This window comes from Pocillopora verrucosa, chromosome 9 (assembly GCF_036669915.1).
Source record: "Pocillopora verrucosa isolate sample1 chromosome 9, ASM3666991v2, whole genome shotgun sequence".
Classification (NCBI taxonomy): domain Eukaryota; kingdom Metazoa; phylum Cnidaria; class Anthozoa; order Scleractinia; family Pocilloporidae; genus Pocillopora; species Pocillopora verrucosa.
In genome coordinates, this window is record NC_089320.1 from 18017453 (window position 1) to 18038605 (window position 21153).

The window sequence follows — 21153 nt, forward strand, 5'->3', positions numbered from 1 at the left end:
TAAATCGACTTGCTTCGAAATTTTTTCGCGGGTTCAGCTATTTATGAATGCTTTCTTCTTTCGTTAGAGGGCACAGTTGTTCAACCTTAAACAAGCTACCCAACTTGTGTTTACTGTGGTTCTGTTATTGTCTCTGTTTCTCTAGTTTTCTGTACGGATTGGAAGGGAAATAATTTTGATTCGGACGAACGTGGTGAGGGAGAATGAAAAATATTTTTCAATTTCTGGGTTGATGTAACTACTAGAGGGCGAAGACACGCAGCCTTCGGGTGACGTGACTTGGGGTAACATGCACTATATTCAGACTTTCATGACGAGCTTTGCTCAAGAAAAGAATTCTCACCAGGGATGCGTAAAATGATCCATAGGCTTGTCAAAGTAAAGCGAGAGGGCTCAATTAGCAAGTGAAAGCGAGGTGTTTGGCTTCGAGCGTGAAATTAATTGAAGTTAACAATTAAAATGTAAACAGGCGCGAGGATCCGCGCGGCTTGCGCGTTAGGAGTGCTACGTAAATTTAGGACTCTTTTGCACAATTTTCTCTTTGGAGATAACTACGCATTCATGGCGTGAATGGCAATTTTCATAATTGTAGAATGATCTAGCGACAAGAACGGCTTAGCTAAGCCGTAGTGTGTCATGGCATTTGAGGATAGCCTGGTTGTAGTGCGTGACATGACTATCAAGTAACAGTTATTGTACCCAGCATGTTTTGTTCGTGATCTACAGATTTATTGGTTTGTGACGCAAAGAGCGATTATCTGTTCTGTCACGACAATACCAAAATTAAATTGTGTTAGCCAACTTATATTTCACTCTGATCAGACCTTTGACCCTAAGTCAACATGGAAGCCGGTGAGCCGCTCGGTAAGGACCTTGTTTTCAAGAGAGATTTCGACTGCAGTATGTTCTGGAGATACAAGAGTATCATTTAACACTTGAAACGATTGGGCAGATATTTTGATAATACTTTTCTGGCGTCCATACTGAGGAGCTCTTTCAGTATAAAATATCATTTTAGTAAGTCCTAATCATCAGGTAAGCGCGGGAACTTATCCCGCGAAAATTCTGTGCGAAGGTACGAGTATATTCGGCGGTATCTGCGAAAAGGGGCCATCGTTCTTTCCTTAAGGTAAGGTCTTAACTGTGTAAAACTTCGCGAGGAAGAAATTCTACTCGCTGGCCTGTCCAATTTGGCTTTTAGATAAGGTTGTATGCCTGATAATTTCTGTCTAGAGCTATATGATGACGCGCGAAAAAACTCGCTGCTTAATAACCTTTGAGCGGAAAATGATGATGCCCAAACCATTTAATCAGCAAAGCAAGGTTTACCTTTACTTCTGTGCTTTCGAAGCAAGAGAAGGAATTATTTCTGTGATAGTTAGGTGACAGATGCTTAAAATCACATGGTGTATTATCAAACTGTTGAAACCTAACATGAGCAAGATGAACTAATTATGGAATGAACCCTGACATCACAGCTCAAATATTCCTTCCCTATAAGATGACGCGCTCTTGGCAGGTTAGTGTGTTTTCTTACTAATCGTACTGTACTATTTCGCACTTTCGAAAGCAGAATCCTGAAGATACTCTCGTTCTTTTGTTATTTCTTACTCACTCTCTCGTGTAATCAGACTTATCTCCGTGAGGGAAGAACCTTCATTTTTTAATTTTTTTCCCGGTTTTGTCATTCGTATATGAGCTGTTGTTATCTGAAGGCAGAACCTTTCCTTTTTTTTTCACCTGGTTCTGTCTCTCTTGGGTAGTCAGTCCTGTTTGGGCTGTTGTTATCTGAAGGCAGAACCTTTCCCTTTTTTTCACCTGGTTCTGTCTCTCTTGGGTAGTCAGTCCTGTTTGGGCTGTTGTTATCTGAAGGCAGAACCTTTCCCTTTTTTTCACCTGGTTCTGTCTCTCTTGGGTAGTCAGTCCTATTTGGGCTGTTGTTATCTGAAGGCAGAACCTTTCCCTTTTTTCCACCTGGTTCTGTCTCTCTTGGGTAGTCAGTCCTATTTGGGATGTTGTTATCTAAAGGCAGAACCTTTCCCTTTTTTTCACCTGGTTCTGTCTTTCTTGGGTAGTCAGTCCTGTTTGGGCTGTTGTTATCTGAAGGCAGAACCTTTCCCTTTTTTTCACCTGGTTCTGTCTCTCTTGGGTAGTCAGTCCTGTTTGGGCTGTTGTTATCTGAAGGCAGAACCTTTCCCTTTTTTTCACCTGGTTCTGTCTCTCTTGGGTAGTCAGTCCTATTTGGGCTGTTGTTATCTGAAGGCAGAACCTTTCCCTTTTTTCCACCTGGTTCTGTCTCTCTTGGGTAGTCAGTCCTATTTGGGCTGTTGTTATCTGAAGGCAGAACCTTTCCCTTTTTTTCACCTGGTTCTGTCTCTCTTGGGTAGTCAGTCCTGTTTGGGCTGTTGTTATCTGAAGGCAGAACCTTTCCCTTTTTTTCACCTGGTTCTGTCTCTCTTGGGTAGTCAGTCCTGTTTGGGCTGTTGTTATCTGAAGGCAGAACCTTTCCCTTTTTTTCACCTGGTTCTGTCTCTCTTGGGTAGTCAGTCCTATTTGGGCTGTTGTTATCTGAAGGCAGAACCTTTCCCTTTTTTTCACCTGGTTCTGTCTCTCTTGGGTAGTCAGTCCTGTTTGGGCTGTTGTTATCTGAAGGCAGAACCTTTCCCTTTTTTTCACCTGGTTCTGTCTCTCTTGGGTAGTCAGTCCTATTTGGGCTGTTGTTATCTGAAGGCAGAACCTTTCCCTTTTTTCCACCTGGTTCTGTCTCTCTTGGGTAGTCAGTCCTGTTTGGGCTGTTGTTATCTGAAGGCAGAACCTTTCCCTTTTTTTCACCTGGTTCTGTCTCTCTTGGGTAGTCAGTCCTATTTGGGCTGTTCTTATCTGAAGGCAGAACCTTTCTCTTTTTTCACTTGGTTCTGTCTCTCTTGGGTAGTCAGTCCTGTTTGGGCTGTTGTTATCTGAAGGCAGAACCTTTCCTTTTTTTTTTTCACCTGGTTCTGTCTCTCCCTCTTGGGTAGTAAGCCCTATTTGGGCTGTTGTTATCTGAAGGCAGAACCTTTCCCTTTTTTTTCAACTGGTTCTGTCTCTCTTGGGTAGTCAGTCCTATTTGGACTTTTGCTATCTGAATGCAAAATCTTTCCTTTTTTTTATTTGGTTCTGTCTCTCTTTGGGAGTTGTTTCATTTTAGACTGTGCGTTTTCATCTTATGACAAACTAATTTTGAATTGCGACATAATTAAATTTACTTGCCTTGATTTTTTTTCCTTTGCAGATTTAATTGAACGTTAACCGCGAAAAGCCGTGATGAAAAAGATAGTTTTCCTGTTTAGATGACCAACCAACCTTAACCTAATTACACATCATAAGTGCACGTTCCGTTGACTGGTAATTTTTACGTCGATGTTGTGTTTGCCTTGGTGGTGTCTGTCCTCAAATCCCGTGATTTTTCAATTAAAAATAAATAACGAATTTAGAAATAAAATTACCAAAGAGTAAAATACCTCTTCTCGTAACGTATTAAATTGCATTTACATTTCCAACTCTTGCTTCAGACACGAGATGTAAAATCGGTCATAGATTGTAAAAGAGATTTGTGAGTAAAAAACTTTTTCTACTTGTCTTTGTTTATTTTCTCGCAGCCTTATACATGAGGTTCGCTCTGTTCGCAGTGGCGCGCCAGGAAACCCCAGCAGGAAAAATTTTTTTAAAGATTTTACTCCTTTAATGATCTCTTTAAAGTATATTACTTCCTTAGCATTTAGCCAATTATATGGTGCCGGCGGAGGGTACAAAAAAACTCCATTATATATTTCTTTACAGGCCAATATTATCGGAAAAAACCCAAACAAACAAACAAAATGAGTTCTGTTGCGCTGTGTGATCCATGAGTGTTCTCATCGCGGTTAGGGCTTGCTGTTGTTTGCGGTATTATTTTCCGGAGTGGACATACCATTACTACATTTTTGTTAGCGTTTAAAAATCGGAGACACATGGTTTTGGTAAAAAAATTCATCTTTTTCAACACTTAACGACTGTCGAGTTGTGTGTATCAATAGAGTGGGTCAGCAAATTTGCATTCTATGTTGCGCAAGGGGCAAGAGACTTGGTTGACTCCCCGCGAGTGAAGCTGACGCTCTAGGTCGATGTCGATCCATTATTATCCTTTGTAAACAAAATTTCGATCATGGAGTTAAATTATAAAATTACTTTGGCTTACATTGTGCGCTTTAAAGTAAACTTGAGTTGTTAGATCCACGCGAGGGTTTAACCTTGAAAAATGCAATCACGCGAGTGGAGCTGACATTAACGCGTGTCCCTATCTGGAAAACATTCGTATTGTGACAAGAAGGGTCTGCTTTAAGGTTTTGGGTTACTCTCGCCATGTAATTTGGACGCCGAAAAGTGCCAAAAAAGTAATTACTGAAAATTCATCCGCAACACCTCGGTCGTTCTGTGGGCGCGAAGTCAGTTCTTCTCTTACAGTTAATAATTGCCAGGCGGATCTCAGATCCGCCTCAGCCTCATTTGCATAAATTCTTTTGGTGAGCAAAGCTCGTCATGCTTGTCATGTAAAATTATTCACCAAAATGAGAATGTTTTCTCATAGAAAATGAAGTGGATTAAAGAATTTGTAAAATGGTGGGATTCAGACTGTTCTTGTTGGCAAGGAATAACGGAAGTAAAAGACGTTACTCATTATGCCGACCCGATCACTGCCTGACATTTACATAATTATATGATGATGAAGCAAGTTACTAAATCCTTGCGCGCTTATATCTGAGTGTTTGTTGATTACTTTCCTTCGAGTCTTTGAGCAATTTCGTCAGATCTTGGGTTTAAAACCTTTTTTTGGCACATCAAGAACTTTCGCCGAAGACAAGCTGTTGATAACGTTTTCCTGGTTTTTGACAAAGAGAATCTGGTTTACTTTCGTGATTGAATGACGCTGCAAATCTGTTGATCTGCTCAAGCGTGTTAACTACAGGTTTGGCTTTACTGTTTTGCTCTTTAGAACGTAGTATGATTATTCCCGAAAACATCCTCATTCTCCCTGCATGAATGCGTTAGTCACAAGTCAATAGAAATTGACTGCCAAACTTAAAGAGTTTGCTGCTTTTACAATATTAGTATTAGGGCGGTACTGAAAGCTGCAACACACCTTTATGTGTCTTCCGCCATAACCGCGGCCTTTGTCCTTCATTCGTGAATCAACTCCCAGACACCGAAAGAAAGTCTTGAATTTTTCTTCATCAAACTGAACAACTGGCTGTGTTTTGATTAAATTGCACCCCAAAGAGCTTTCCGTCATGCACAAGTAAAACACGGTTCAAAGTCTGTTTGTGCATGTGCGACTCGCTTTGATTTGGTTATTATTGCTTCTATTGTTACGAACACCAGGGTTTTCCGTCAAATACATTTGGGAAAGTCTGTGCTTGAGGATCACTTCGCAAAGATTTTTAATGCCACTTTGTCGCTTGCTTCAGCGGTTTTCAGTAAAATCACCTTTAACTAGCTTGACATATGTAGAATTCATTCGTTCGTTAACAGATAATAAATTAATATGTAAGTTCATTCCTATTGCTGTAATTAAATAAAAATGTCCACTGGCCTTTCTCTGTTAAAATTGATTTTGGGGCAGAATCCCGAAAAAACTTTTCGGAAATAAAAGAAAAGAGGAAAATTATGACAAACCCTACTTATTAAAAAACCTCTGATATTTATGGTTGCGATGTAAAAAATAGGTACCCAATGGGTACTTGTGTCTGCTACGGTGGAATGGAATCTGCTGTAGGCGCCTATTTTTTTGAATACTGTTAAACTGGCTAGAAACATCTCCCGAAAGGCAGTGCTATGGAATGCTCAAGGCATCACAAAGATGGGGAACTGAAGTGGTGAATGTCCAATGCTCCAGTTGGAGGTAAGGGATCATCAATATCAATCATCAATATCATGATTGTGATTACATCTTCATCACTGTTTAAATAACTTTTATTGTGTTATGGTACTGCAAAGAATCTAACATTAAAGTGAACGTTTCTTTTATTTTGTAGCAGAATATTTAAATCAAAGAATTGAAATACAACAGCCAATAGTTTTTAACAAAATTGAATAGTATCTGAAGTCTTTGTAACACAAGACAACTGTAATGCAAACGCAGTAGCAGTTTTGCAAAGCAAGAAAAAGTCTCTGGTTGTAATAATTCCTAGGAAATCATTATGTTTTTCATTTAATGGTAATATGCAATCAATTTGGAACAAAACATAGGTAAAACAAAGTTAGTATATTTACATTGTTGTGTTCAAGTAACTAATAGGTGAATATACTTTTAAAAGTATTTTGAAGTGTTTGTCTTTTAATTGAAATGAAATGTATCAGAAATGTAACGCAACAGAAATAATCAGCAGGATTAATGAGATCCACAGAATTGTTCCCAAAGTGTCACCTTAATGGCTCCATGTGGGTCCACAAGATAGGCAAACAACTTTTTTTTTTCACCATCCTCTGTCTTCACTTTTTTGTTGATGACATCTGAATAAGTTTGGCTTTTTTGTGATGGTGATACTTTGATTTGTGTTTGCAGCTGAAATTGATTGGATATTGTTGGCACTTGGCAACTCAATTCTTGAAAAAGGTATTTCTTTTGTAGGCTCTAACAGTACATTGTTATTCATCAGTACTGTGGTTGCATCTCCTGCTCTTTCAATTCTAAAATTTCGAAGTTTTATTGGAGATTTCTTTTTGCTCATTTGATCAAAGTGTTCCTGTTTACTTCCGGAGAAGCAGACTCCTCTTACTAAGCCATCGGTGGTTTGTATGGACATGTCAAAGTAAGATGTCTTGCTACTTTTTTTAGTTGGAGACACATTGTGTAAGAAACCAACAATCTCTTATTTTTGTTCTTTCATTGCCTGCAAGTGAAAAAGAACCTTTTGAGTTTGTTTCATAGCAATATAATGTATTTCAAAATTTCTAATAACATAGGGAGCACTGCATCAAAAGACGACAACAACTACTACAAATTTAACTATAACAACAAAATGCCAAAAAAAAAACTTACCTAGGTGAATTATAATTTTTTATTTGTTTACTTGTTCATTATAAATCAATCAACAACAGCAGCCTCTACAGACAGGAAGGAATAACACTAAATGAAGGTTGGGGAGTGCAGTATACTGCAAACTGTTTATTAGATGATACTAATACTGAAAATCAAAGTGAACAATTACAAGAAATAGAAAAGAGCAGTGGTTCCAATAAGCAAGATGGAAATGACAGTAATGATAATGATGATCAGTGGACTGAAGATGAAGCAGAAACACCTGCTGGTGTTACTGACACCATGTTGACCAACACACATTATTTTGAAGACAGTCTGCCTCAACGTATTTTAAATGTTGCACCAGGAGAGGGAAACAAACCCTTAAGTATATTCAGAGATCAATATTCTGAAGAGTTAGCATATCCTGGTATATTCCTTGGTCAAAGTCGACCAGAGAATAAAGATAGACTAGCTAATGTTCATTATAGCGACATTTGTAAATCTGAACTAAGACGATCAGATAGGAGAGCTGCTATGTGTGTTGAAAATATATTCTTCAAAACAAAAAAGCTTCAAATGAAAATTCTCTTAAGAAAATCACAAGTTGCACTTAGGAAGTGCAAAGGAAATAGCAAATCTTCAAATGCTGGACAGTTGAAATGTGAAGGAGCAATTGAGCGCTTGATTCATCTTGATGAAGGATTCCAATTTTTGAAAGCATTGATACCTTACAACTGTATGCAAAGATCTGTTCATAGCGATGCTTAGATAGTAATTATCATGAAGAATACTAGTTCTAGGTTTCTCTCCTCTGTATAAAATCACCACAGCTTTCGCACATGTTTGTCTAGTGATAGATGTTTTCACGTGTGTAGTGAAATACATGTATCTTCTGCCAAATCCATTTCGTAAACAGGGCATATTGTATCCCGCATTGGGCTTTGTAATCCCCAAGTGAGACTTAATAATTCCCTTAACGGGCTTTTCATTCCCCAAATGGGACTCAATTGTTCCCCGAAGGGACTTTGCATTCCCCAAATGGGGCTCATAAAGCTTATTTTGCGTCCTGAGCACTTGCAAAATGGCCGGGCGGTGATCGTGTTGGCGCCGAGAAAGCTTCAGTCGATTTACAAATTCAAAGCATCTTTCAAAACCTTTCACTCGGCCGGAATGACACCCAGTGCGAATGCTGTGGAAAAATGAGAAAACACCTTTTAAGAAATCCATTACAAATATGAAAAGCGAAAAGATCACTCACCTTGCAAGCAATTATACACCCTGGCTTGACGAACGAAATCAGGACGATACGATGCAACCCAAACGTTTTACGAAAGCACATGGTTTGACGGATTTGACTTTGTCCTTTTCTCAGATTTGATTGGTTCCGAGTCTTCCCGGAAATCGGTAGTTCGCCACGACCTCTTTCCTGTGTCCTTTCCTCGTATCCGATTGGATAGATTATTCCCCTGAGGAACGAAGTTTGCACCCGAAAGTATTACAGGCCGAAAGTATTACCCCTCCGTGCATACTTCATGTATCGTGTCTCCAAATGGAATCCGCAGTGAAACGTCAAGAGTAAATCCGAGATCTTGTCGTATATGAAGTAGCTGGTCGCGCGTTTTACAGCTTATCTAAGTGTCTGCATGCATTATAAATGCAGCAGACACAAAAAGCAGGAAAAGCATAAAGATCTAATGAACCGGCAGTAAACAGATCTAATGAAGCGTAAGAGCCTCGAGGGCTAATGTTACATCATTTTAATTTGTGTTTGAGTGTAGCAAGGACAGTTTCGCATATATCAAAATTCCACTACAAGTGTTACGGCTTTGAAGGGTCCAGCAAGGCATCAGGTCACAAAGGACTCTTTAATTATTGTCAAATAAAATGTTATAATTATTCCAGTTAGTGCATTGAAGCTAACGTTTCGAGTCCTTCGTCTTTCGCTCTGACTCATATTGTTAACAGCAGAATGGAAGAGCACTGCATTAGTATGGCGAAAATGGCGCTCAACCAAACGAGATACTTCCGCGTCCATCCTCTTTACTGGTAATGCGCTGACAAACGGTTTCCTCGCACTCTTTACAACAGTTTCTAGCATCTCTCTCACCGTCTCAACACTGGGTAATCATTTGAAAACATTAGGTAATCATTTAAAGTACATTTATAATACTGATGAAGAGTAAATAATAAACAATTATATATGGTTTATAATATTATTCTTTTTTATTGAAACTAGTGAAAAGAACCTTTCAATTATTCATTCTTAAAGAAAACAATTTTACATGGCTTAAGGAGACATTACGTATATACTGTATAATGGCAAATATTATCCAAAGTAACAACACGAGTAAACAAAAAATAGAACAACAATCTGTGAAAAGACCAGTTGCAGCACGACGTAAGAGTGTTAAAAAGATTGTTTAAGAATATGAACACAAGATAATTCCTCCACCATGCACTTGAATTCAGAGACGAATATAACCCAACACCCCTACCACGAACGAAGAAAGCACCTGTTTCAGCACCATAGACAAAAATAGAAGAGGAAAGTAAAGCTCTCAAAGGATTTACCATTTCATTTGAAATTAGCATTAGGAATGACAATGATGCTTTGAAACAAATCAATGAAACCAGATTAGCACTAAAACATAAGATTACAAATGAACTGTTAGAATTGAAAGGATCGAAATTTGTAAAAACACTGAGTGTGACATTTGAAAAAGTAACATCAGATAACATCATCACCAAGACTGCATACTTCCATAGCTCACCAAAAACAGTTATTTATGAAATGGATATTAAAGAAGATTTAGCACTATCAAGTGAAGAAATCAGGAACAAGATTGCTGTTTGACTATCTGAAGGACCAGGTTGGACTGTTGATGATTAAACACTTTCTGGATACTGTTATTTATCATACAAAAGGAAGTTACTCTTACATTCCACTACCAAAACAAATGAGAGGTGTCATCAGCCTTAAAAATAAAGACAATGAGTGTTTTTGATGGTGTCACATCAGAATCTGAATGCACAAGACAAAGATCCACAGAAGACTGATGAGAGTTATTACTTGTTTAGATTATTCTAACACTGAATTTCCAGTCTCTATAAAATAATACAAGATTGAGAAACAAAATATCTGCATCAATGTGCTCGTGTATGAAAACAATCAATATTTTTCAATCTATGTATCAAAAGAGCAGTTTGAAGGTGAATTGAGTCTATTGTTGATCACAAATAATGAAAAACAACATTACGTTCTAAACAAAGATTTTAATAAGATGATGTTTAAACAGACAAAACATAAAGAAAAGAAACATTTTTGTATGTAATGCCTGCAACATTTCAGCAGTCTGTAAGTGCTCGAAAAACGTAAACAAAATTGCATCATTATCAATGGGCAGCAATCAATGAAAATGCCTCTAAAAGGTGAAAACATATTGTTCAAAAATAATCACAACCAATCACCAGCCTGAGTACCTTTTGCTATTTTAATGCAGATTTTGAAGGAAGAGCTGAAAAAAATCACACATGTATACCAGAAAATGATCAATCATGCATCAAAAAACATACCAAAATAATACTGATTATGGTTATGGTTATATACTAGTCTGTCATTATGATGATAAGTGTAGAAAACCTTTGCAAGTACACAGAGGTGAAAATGCAGTTTATGGTTTTATGGAGAAGATGATTGAAGAAGTTTCTTATTGTCTTGAAACTATAAACAAACACTTCAACAAACCTTTGAAAATGACAGACGAAGATGAAAAAAACTTTAAAAAAGCAGAATGTCATATTTGCAACAAATCATACACAAAGAAAGATATTAGAGTCAGAGATCATTTCCATATAACAATGAATGTAATTTAAAACTCAGAATTGATGTCAGAAATATGAAGATTCCTGTTATTTTCCATAATCTGAGAGGTTATGATAGCCATTTCATTATGCAAGAAATCGTCAAATTGCAAAATATACTCTACAGGTGAAAAATTGATGAAATTCAATGTTAATCCAAACAATATGGACAGCTCCAATTTATGTCAAGCAGTTTGGACAAGCTTGTGAGTAATCCCCCAAATGAGGCTTTAAAATAAACATCACAAATTAGTTCCAAAAACAAAAGAAATTCAATCTCATGAAAAAGAAGGGAGTCCATCCTTATGATTATATGTGCAGTTTTGATAAGTTCAATGACACAAAATTGCCCGAAAAAGAGGATTTCCACAGTATCCTGGATGATGAACATATATCTGATGAACAATATGAACATGCGCAGAAAGTTTGGGAAACATTCAGTCACAAGTCACTGGGTGATAATTATGATCTGTATCTTGGATCTGATGTTTTCCTTCTGGCTGATATATTTGAAAACTTCAGAAGCACTTGTTTGCAGTACTAAAAAATTGACTCATGTCATTATTTCACATCTCCTGGAATGTCACGGGATACTATGCTGAAGATGACTGACATCAAATGAGAACTGATGACTGATATTTCAATTCATTGAAAAAAGCATGAGTGGTGGTATCAACTATATTGCAAACAGCCAATAATAGATAAATGAAAAACTATAACTGACAAAGATGAACCATCAATGAGTCAGTATCTACCAACAGGAGCATTCAAATGGATGAGTGAAAAGAATATTGACAAACTAGATCTGGGAAAATATCCTGAAGACAGTAAAGAAGGATTAATATACTTAAAGTTGATCTTGAATATCAAAAAGAATTCCATTATAGTCATAATGATGATCCTCTTACTGCAGAAAAACTGTGTGTTTCTAATGATGTGCCCTCAAAATATTGTCAAAAAATTAAAGACAAAGACGGGATAAGCATCGGACAGGTTTAAAAGTTGATTCCAACATTATCTAACAAAGAAAAGTATGTCCTTCATTACAGAAGCCCACATTTGTACATGGATTTTAGTTTGAAAGTAAAGAAAGTTCATAGAGCGTTGCAATTTAATCAGTCCCCATCAGGATGATCGAACAATATATTGACTTAAACACACAAAAGAGAACATTAGCTACTGTTGTATTGATCGTTCTAGCTTACGTTTGTTATGGACAGCTCGTTGTTTGTGTTTGATGAACCTAATGATCGACCTGGTGCTCGAATGCCATGATTTAAAGAAGAGTTTGCTCTCTGTTCTCGCTTTTGTTAGGTTTCTCGTCCACTATAGCAGAACGCAACTCGAAAAGCTAGGAACTCATTTGAGAAAGACTTTTTCAAGCTGATGAATAATCGTGTATTTGGCAAAACCATGGAAAACATCAGAAAGCGTGTAGATGCAAAACTGATCATTGATGACAAAACTTTGGTTAAATAAAGCTCAAAACCAACATTTGTCAGCAATAAAATTTTTAACGAAAATCGAGTAGCTGTGCGTAAGATCAAAGAAACACTCAACAGGCCGACATATGTTGGGATGCGTACTCTGGATCTAAACCAGACATTGATGTATGATTTTCACTATAATTATTTCAAAGACAAACAATGACAAAGCACAATTATTGTCCACAGACACTGACAGTTTGACTTTTGAAATCGAAACAAAGAATGTTTACAAAGATTTCTGGAATAGCAAAGACAGATTCGACAACAGTGAATATCCAGTAGACATCAAATAGTTCGACAAAACGAATAAGAAAGGCATCGGAAAATTCAAAGATGAGGCCGCAGGTATACCAATACTGAATTAATCGGACGATTCAAAATGTACAGTTACATGAGAGACAATGACAAATTAAAGGCGGTAAAACTGCTAAAAGTATAAAAAATAATGTAATCAGCGAAAACATCAAACACGTTGATTATGAGAATACATAATTCAACAACGAACAAACGTACCATAAAATGAATACAATAATCATCAACTTGATAGTTACAAGCTCAAGAAAGTATCACTACCCTGCTTTCGATGGCGCTACATTCACGAAGATGGCGTGACATCATATGCATAAGGGTACTACCAAACTCAGAACTAAACTTTCCGAGTTAACTTAAAAATTTCTTTTTGTGGACAAAATGTGAAGCTCACAATTAACATTTAATAATCTTTCATCTTTACAGAGCCATAATATAATTAATATGCAATGGGTTATAAGGCAAAAAAGCCAGCGCAAAATTACCGCGCAATAATAACAACACAGAATTTGTGACATCTGCTGATTATGCGTTTAATGCGACTCACGGCCTGGCATCTACATAATTATGTGATGATAAAGCAAGTTTCTAAATTCCTTGAACACTTATTTGAAAGTTTGTTGATTGCGTTCCTTCGAGTCGTTGAGCAATTTCGTCAGATCTTGGGCTTAAAACCATTTTGTTGCACATCAAGAACTTTCGCCGAAGACAAGCTGTTGATAAAGTTTTCCTGGTTTGCGACAGAGGGAATCCGATTTACCATCGTGATTGAGTGGCGTTGCAAATCTGCTTCAGCGTGTTAACTAAAGGTTTGGCTTTACTTTTTTGCTCTTTCATTCTCATTTTCATTTGCTCATTTTCATTCTCCCTGCGTGAGTGTTTAAATCACAAGTCAATAGCAATTGACTGCAAAACTTTAAGAGTGCACTTCTTTTACAATATTGGTGTTAGGGCGATACTGAAAGCTGTAGCACACCTCCATGTGTCTTCCGCCATAACGCCTTTGTCCTTAATTCGTGAATCAACTCCCTGGCACTGAAGGAAAGTCTTGGATGTTTCTTCATCAAATTGAACAACTGGCTGTTTTTTCATTCAGTTGCACCCTAACGAGCTTTCCGTCACAAATAAAACACAATTCAGTTGTTGCGAACAATCAGTGTTTTCCGTGAAATACATTTGGGAAGATCCGTGATTGAGGATCACTTCGCAAAGGTTTTTAATGCCACTTTGTTGCCTGCTTCAGCGGTTCCAAAATCATCTCTCCTGGCTTGACATATGTAGAATTCACTCCTTCGTTGACAGGTAATTAATTCACATTCTAAAAGCTCATTCCTATTGCTGTAATTAAATGGAGAAGTCTACTGGCCTTTCTCTGTTAAAATTGATTCAAGGCAGAATCCCGAAAATAAAAGAAAACCTTACTTATTGAAAAATCTCTTATATTCATGGTTGCGATGTAAAAAAGCAGGAAAAGTATGAAGATCTGATGAACAGAATACAGATCTAGCGAAGCGTAAAAGCCACGAGGGCTAATGTTATATTTGAATAAAGGAGTGTTTCTAAAGAAACTGTGGTGCTGCGTCGGTGGGAGAGTATAGCAGGTAATTTAGTGTTAACAACTGAGTTGAAAACGTAAATAAGCCACCGTAAAGGGTAAAAAAGCTGACGAGAGTCCTTCGTCAGAGCGATTGGAGGAATTGTGGGTTGTTTGTGGGTTTATATTGTTAGGTTCGTGGATTTTAGGTAAAAAGGAAATACACGAAGTTCTAGGAGTGGTAATGATGAGATTTTTAGCAGTGGCCGGCAATTCTTGTTTAGCTCTAAGATTTAGCTATATATCTTATAATCAAATTTTTTAGTCAATACCACGGCCCAAAACCTGAACTCTACGGCCGTTACATTGAGGATTGCATCGGCGCTCAAAGAGGAGCTCACTCAATTTATAACCGCCATCAATTCCTTTCATCCCCATATACCTGGGAAATTTCCGACACTTCTTTGGCTTTTCTAGACATCAAAATTTCAATTGAAGGCAACGGTTTATGCACTAGTGTTTACTACAAACCTACAGATTCACATAGTTACTAGTTGTATTCATCTTCACATCCATCACACGTCAACATATCGACGAACATTTGTTTTTCTCGGTTCCAGGTGTACGCAACCACTAACCCCACGTAATGCGCATGCTCTTAGTTACGAATTTTCAAAATGGCGGACAGGTTAAAGAGGGAAATTAAAAAAACAAAGCGATTTTGCAATGAATTCTCAACATACACCCTCGTTAGAAAGGCGGAAGAAAGATACAAAACTGTATGATATTGAGATCGATATGATATTAAATCGATACCGAGGGCCCGTTTAATTGCCACGATTATTAGCTTTCTTGACAGCTTTCTGAAGACAGAATACTTTCTTTCTGAAGACTTCTGATATGCGGCTATTGATTATTACACCTCGTATACCTGATTGCTCAAACACTTTGTTTACGATTGTTGAAAGGACCGACTCATGGTTTTCCGTCTTCGTCTTGACATTGCTTTGAAATAGTATAGACTAGTAAGCTGAAACGAAAAATTAATCAGGGAAGTTTACGAAAAATCCAGCAAACAAGCCTTAAAAAAGCATTTATTTAGACTTCATACTTCAACGAACTTCACAAATCTTACTTGTTTATCTTGTAAGTAAACGATGGCAGATTAATTCCCGAAGCGCTTTCTGAGTTTCCCGATCCCTCTCCTACTGCTTTCACGCTTACAAAACAGGAAAAATCAAAAGGAGGAAGATACAGCTATTTTGAAACGCCATTTGACGAAGGTAAATCTGCTGTTTGTTCAACACTTTACATATCAAAACAAAGGAAACTTGTTCCTCTTTTTGATTCTGGCGGTAAATTTTTAATTGGCGCCTGCGTAAAAGAGATATCGCCCGAGACCCTTCGCTCGGTTGTGTTTTGATCAAAAACACCTTGTTAATTTCACGCAACCGCTCGGAGAAAAGGTAAAAATGACGAGGGAAAAACTTTACCTTCAAGTTAGAAAATTAGCGAAATAGAAAGCCACAATATTATAGTTAAATATTTCAGAGGTACATTGAGTGCTTTTTCCGTAGAGAATCCGCACGATGGTAGAACATTCGAAAATTAAACTCGATTTGAGCGGGGTGTTGAAGTGGGCGTGTTCACTACATTCATGTTAAGACTACTTGTTCCCCATGAGTTTGATATGGAACTCCATACCTTTTTCTCAGTTTCTCAGACTTCGTCGTTTATGCAGTGACGACTCTGATTTTTCCGAAAAGTCAGAGGCAATGTGCCAGTTTTTCCATAAACGTGGCTATTCTGTCGCTGTCGTTCAAGCAGGCCACCACCGTGCCCAACCAAATTGATCGACAGTCAGCACTACAAACGGCTGAGAAGGATAACACTGACCGCATTCCATTTACTCTTACATTTCACCCTCACAACCACGCAGTTAAATCTATCATTCTTAAAAATTTTAAATTACTCCAAAACGATTCAGAGACTGGCACTATCTTTTCGCAACTCCTACTTATTTCATTCAAACGTGACAAAAGCATAGGCAAATTTTTAGTCAGGAGTTCTTTTCGAACCAATGACCAATCTGGAACTTTCAAATGCGCTCGCTCACGATGCAAAACTTGTTCTTTCATTCATAACGTAGAGAAAATATCGGGACCCAAGGGATCCATTAAGATCACTGATCACTTTACGTGTACCTCCGCCAATGTTATTTACTGCATAACTTGCACTTATTGCAATAAGTTGTACATCGGCGAAACAGGAAGACGACAAGGTGACCGATTCCGAGAACAACTTCGCGATGTGGAAAGAAATGACAAGGACGCATCCAAACCAGTCGCAAGACACTTAAATCTTCCAAATCATTCTAAACAGCATATGGCAGTTTGCGGCCTTTCCTTACATCTAGGCAGTTCGGAAAGCCGTAAAACACTAAAACAAAAATTTATCTTCCAAATCGGCACCCTTAATCCCCACGGAATCAACGAGCGCTTTTCATTCAACCAATTTATTCCTGTTTTCTCGTCACCATATTCCCACCAATGGCGTAGCTCCACTTTCTGCATATAAACCCACACACAACCCACAATTCCTCCAATCGCTCTGACGAAGGGCTAAAGCTCGAAACGTCAGCTTTCTTACCCTTTACGGTGGCTAATTTACGTTTTCATCTCAGTTGTTAACACTAAATTACCTGCTAATGTTATATTTGTTTAGTTTGTGTTTGGGTATGGCAAGGACAGTTTCGCATACATCAAAATTCCATTACAAGTGTTATGGTGATGAAGGGTCCAGCAAAGGCAGCAGGTCACAAAGGACTCTTTAATTATTGTCATGTGTAAAGTTATATAATTCTTCCAGTTAGTGCATTGAATGAAATATTATTCTGTCTATTAGTATTGATCTTGGTTGGCGACGGTTGGATAAACACTCTGAGTAAGTAAAGTAGTAATCCCTGCAGGTAAGCTATAAATGATTCTCGCAGGCTCGCCTGCGAGAATCATTTCTAAACTCGTCTTTCTTCCGTGACTCTCAGACAAGCTCATCTTGTTTTTGAGAGAAGTTTTATTTATTCCAAATAAAACAAAATAAAACTATTATAAAAGATGATTTAGTTTTATCAACCAAATTGATAATGTAAATTGGCCGCTGTGAAGAGTTATCAATTTGGTTGAAAAAACCTTACTATCTTATAATACCCCCAGCGACGAAGCATTGTTATAAGATATGGTTCACTTCCATTTTTATTGTCAATTTCAAATAATAGCAACTGTCCATGACTGCGCCGACATTTTCATCCACCAAAGAGACAACAAACTATGCTCGCCTGTGTCGGCTGATGGTTGATGTTGGTACCCAGGCTCTCCGTGACACTTTAGATGCCATTCATCCACCAGCAAATCTACACACAGTTTTGGCGGGAAATAAAGCAACTTTACAGCCACTGAGAACTAGAAAGGTCATAAACGCAGCGCAATGGGGAAAGCTCTTTCCTGCCATCTCTACATCAGTGTCATCGGTCCACTTCGACATTTCACTTTTGATGGTTCTACTGCGAAACTTATGCGGTTTACCTTCTCCTGCAACAGGCTGGGATAAACTTCCCGCTGTGACAGACGTGAGTCGTGAAGCTGATATTGCTCGTGTCAAATATTACAGAAATACCGTGTATGGTCACGCCGAGTGCGCGTCAGTTGATGATGCGGCTTTCAATGCATACTGGAGCGACATCCGGGACGCTTTGGTGAGATTGGGAGGAGTCAAGTACAAAACAGCTATTGACAAGCTGGAAACTGAAGTCATGGACCCTGATCTTGATGATCGCTACAAAGAACTTCTCAGACAATGGAAAAAAGATGAAGACAACGTGAAAGATCAGCTGGATGAACTCACCAAAAAGGTGGATAATTTGGAAAGCACTGTCAAAGGTATTTACAGTATCAAAGATTACCAGGTCATTTTAAATTCTCCTAGCTTCAAAGTAACTGTAGTGATAAACAAAAACACGCTTCACTATTACGGGAAGCACAAACAAGGGAGAAGGGGGAGAGGGGGAGTGGATGCCCAAGAGCCCCCCCCCCAAAAAAAAAAACAAAAATTCATTTTTGAGTTTTTTTTTTGTCGATGAAAATTGATTGAAATTTATATTTGCCAAATTGGCAGTTTTACAACCCTCTATAAATCAACAGGCAGTGTTTAAGCCGGCGGCTACCGGCCAGCAAGTGCTGTAGATGACGAATTACGTTGTTTTATTTCCTGTACTTTCATTTTTATCGACAGGGAAAGACTCAAAGGCCGAGGAATTGCTACATGAGTCCATCAAGTGTAAAGAAAAATATCACGAAAATGAGGCAGTGCAATATTACTGTCAAGACTGCAACGTTTGTATTTGCCAGAAGTGCGGTATATTGATTCATAATCGACATGCCATGATGGACATACAGCAGGCAGTTGAACAAAAAAAAATGAAAATGAAACAAGTCTTCGCCAGAGTCAAGGAGCAAATGGTCATCGTGGACAAACAGATCATTGAGCAAACTGAACTGATGAGGATAAGCGAAGAGGAAATCTGCGCTGCCGAAAAGGAGGTGAAAAACATTGTGCAGGAAATCATTCGAATTGCGAGGGAACATAAAACTGCCGCCGAGACAAAGCTGGCAGAAATTAAGGCCACGCAACAAGCAACTTACAACAAGAAATTGAAGGAATTTCAGGTCTTCAAAGATCAGCTAAGAAATTCAGTTGAATATGGCGAAGACATCGTACAAAAAAAAGTCGGCCTCGAAATTCTACAAGCAGGAAATACTGAGGTTGGTCGATGTGAGAAACTTTTAGCTGCAAAGGATATCGAAATTTTTAACCCACAACATGTTATCTATCGTGTCAATGCAGAAGCTATGAACACCTTCAGACACTTAGTTCCGGGTCAAGTGATCACGAGGTACACTGATCCTTCAAAATCTGTGGCTGAAGGGAACGGTCTGCAAGAAGCGGAAATTGGCGCTGAAACTGACTTCACTGTAACTACACGAGACTCAGAGGGAAAACTGGTTTATGATGAAGACGACCAAGTGACTGTGAAAATTCGCTCTCCTAAAGGCGAAGATGAAGAAATAAAACCTAAGCATTGTCAAAATGGAAACTATTCAGTGTGTTACGTGCCAAAAAGTATTGGCTTACACGACATTATCGTCGAAGTAAGTGGCAAGCCGCTGACTGGTAGCCCCTGGAGAGTTCAGGTGACTGCTCATCACTACAAGGCTTTTCATTCATTTCGATCAAGTGAGAAAGGACCGGTAGAGTTTGCAGGACCAGAAAGTATTGCAGTAAGTGAAAAACAGGGAACATTGCCATAGCAGATTTCTTAAATGGGCGAGTTCAGTTGTTTGATTCTAAGTGGAAATATTTAAGAATGATTGGAGACCAGGGGCCTTGTGCTGAAAGAATAGGACACCCAAGATCAGTGGCATTCACAGCATCTGGTGACGTCGTAGTCATTCATAATGAGACTGGCCAACAAGAAAAATGTTCCTATTTACTGAACATGGTCAGTTTATAAACACATCGGTCAGTGTCTGATTACACCACTGCGTGTGTCTGTTAGAAGTGATGGTCACATGATCATCGTGTCTGACTCTGGTGACGATTCAGTCAAGGTACTCACCCCTGACGGTGCAGGATTAGTACAGTCCTTTAAGGCACCAGACTGTGATGCTTTTCCGTCATATGCTGTTTATCATGAGGACAGGTTCTTTGTGTCCTTTGCCGCTGCTAACTGTGTGAAAGTGTTCAACAAACGAGGAGAGTTTCAATATGATATTGGCTGGGAGGAATCCGGTGACAGACAGCTAAAATGTCCTTTAGGTCTCGCCATTGACAGGTTTAATAACCTGATCGTGTGCGACTCTTTTAACAGCAGACTTCAAGTGTTTTCTTTAGATGGAAAGTTCATTAACTCGTTTAATGTTGGAATGAAACGTCCTTGGTCTGTCGCTGTCACCAAAGACCATAAGGTGCTAGTTTCTGACACTAATCAGAATGTTATCCATGTTTTCAACTAAACTGTGAACATTACTGAGCAGGTAATTATAATGTGTTATGAATTTTCACTGAATCTGAGCCGAGTTACTTCTTCGCTGCAATTTTTCTTAAGTGTATTCCCTAACCGTGAAATTATCCTCTACGGATCAGAGACAAAAATTGGAAGAGATTGTGTTTGGTTGTGTTTTAAATTCCTATGTAAATATCAATTGCATTTAAGTATCTTTCAAAACAGTGCGTAGGTTTCAAAGGATTCTGAGCATTCTTGTACACCAGATTTAATTAGCTTGAAGCCTCTGACGGAGATAAACGGAATTTGTTCAAATTTAACTGCGTAAGATAATATCAAATAAATTGCTTTTTCCGTTATTTTATGTAGCGAAGAAATTTTCATGGTTGCTTAATAGGATTTTGATTATCACGAGAAGGTTTTTCTTGATACAGCTTCTAGTCAGAGTATCTGCATATCAAAAGCAATGCGTTGAGAATATCAACCATTGTTTGGAATATAACAAGAGTAGAGTCGACATGTTTTCTTTGGCACATATGACAGTTACATTGTTTTTATTTAATCTCTCCTCTATTTCGTGAAAATCTATTGATTCATAAACGACTAAATAGTTACATTCAGGAGAAAGGTTGGAGCACGCAGACAGAATTTCCATATTCGTACCGACCAGCTTTGAAAGCATTGCCAGTAAAAAAATATTGATTAATTTTGTTCTACTGGCATCCTTTTGGACAGTTAGTTCCGATCATCAACTATCACCTGTTAAAAGTGATCACCTGAGCGTTTGTAATATGTCGCCTCATCCTTAGAATCGTTTTTGAGATGAATTCTCTGAACAAGCATTGTCCTTCGCAGCTTTGTTTGT

At 38.2% G+C, this 21153-nt stretch overlaps 1 pseudogene; it reads left to right on the forward strand.

Moving 5' to 3' along the window:
• The first annotated feature begins 4788 nt into the window (after positions 1-4788).
• LOC131793617 (tripartite motif-containing protein 2-like) lies at positions 4789-20807 on the forward strand (annotated as a pseudogene).
• Positions 20808-21153: the final 346 nt, after the last annotated feature.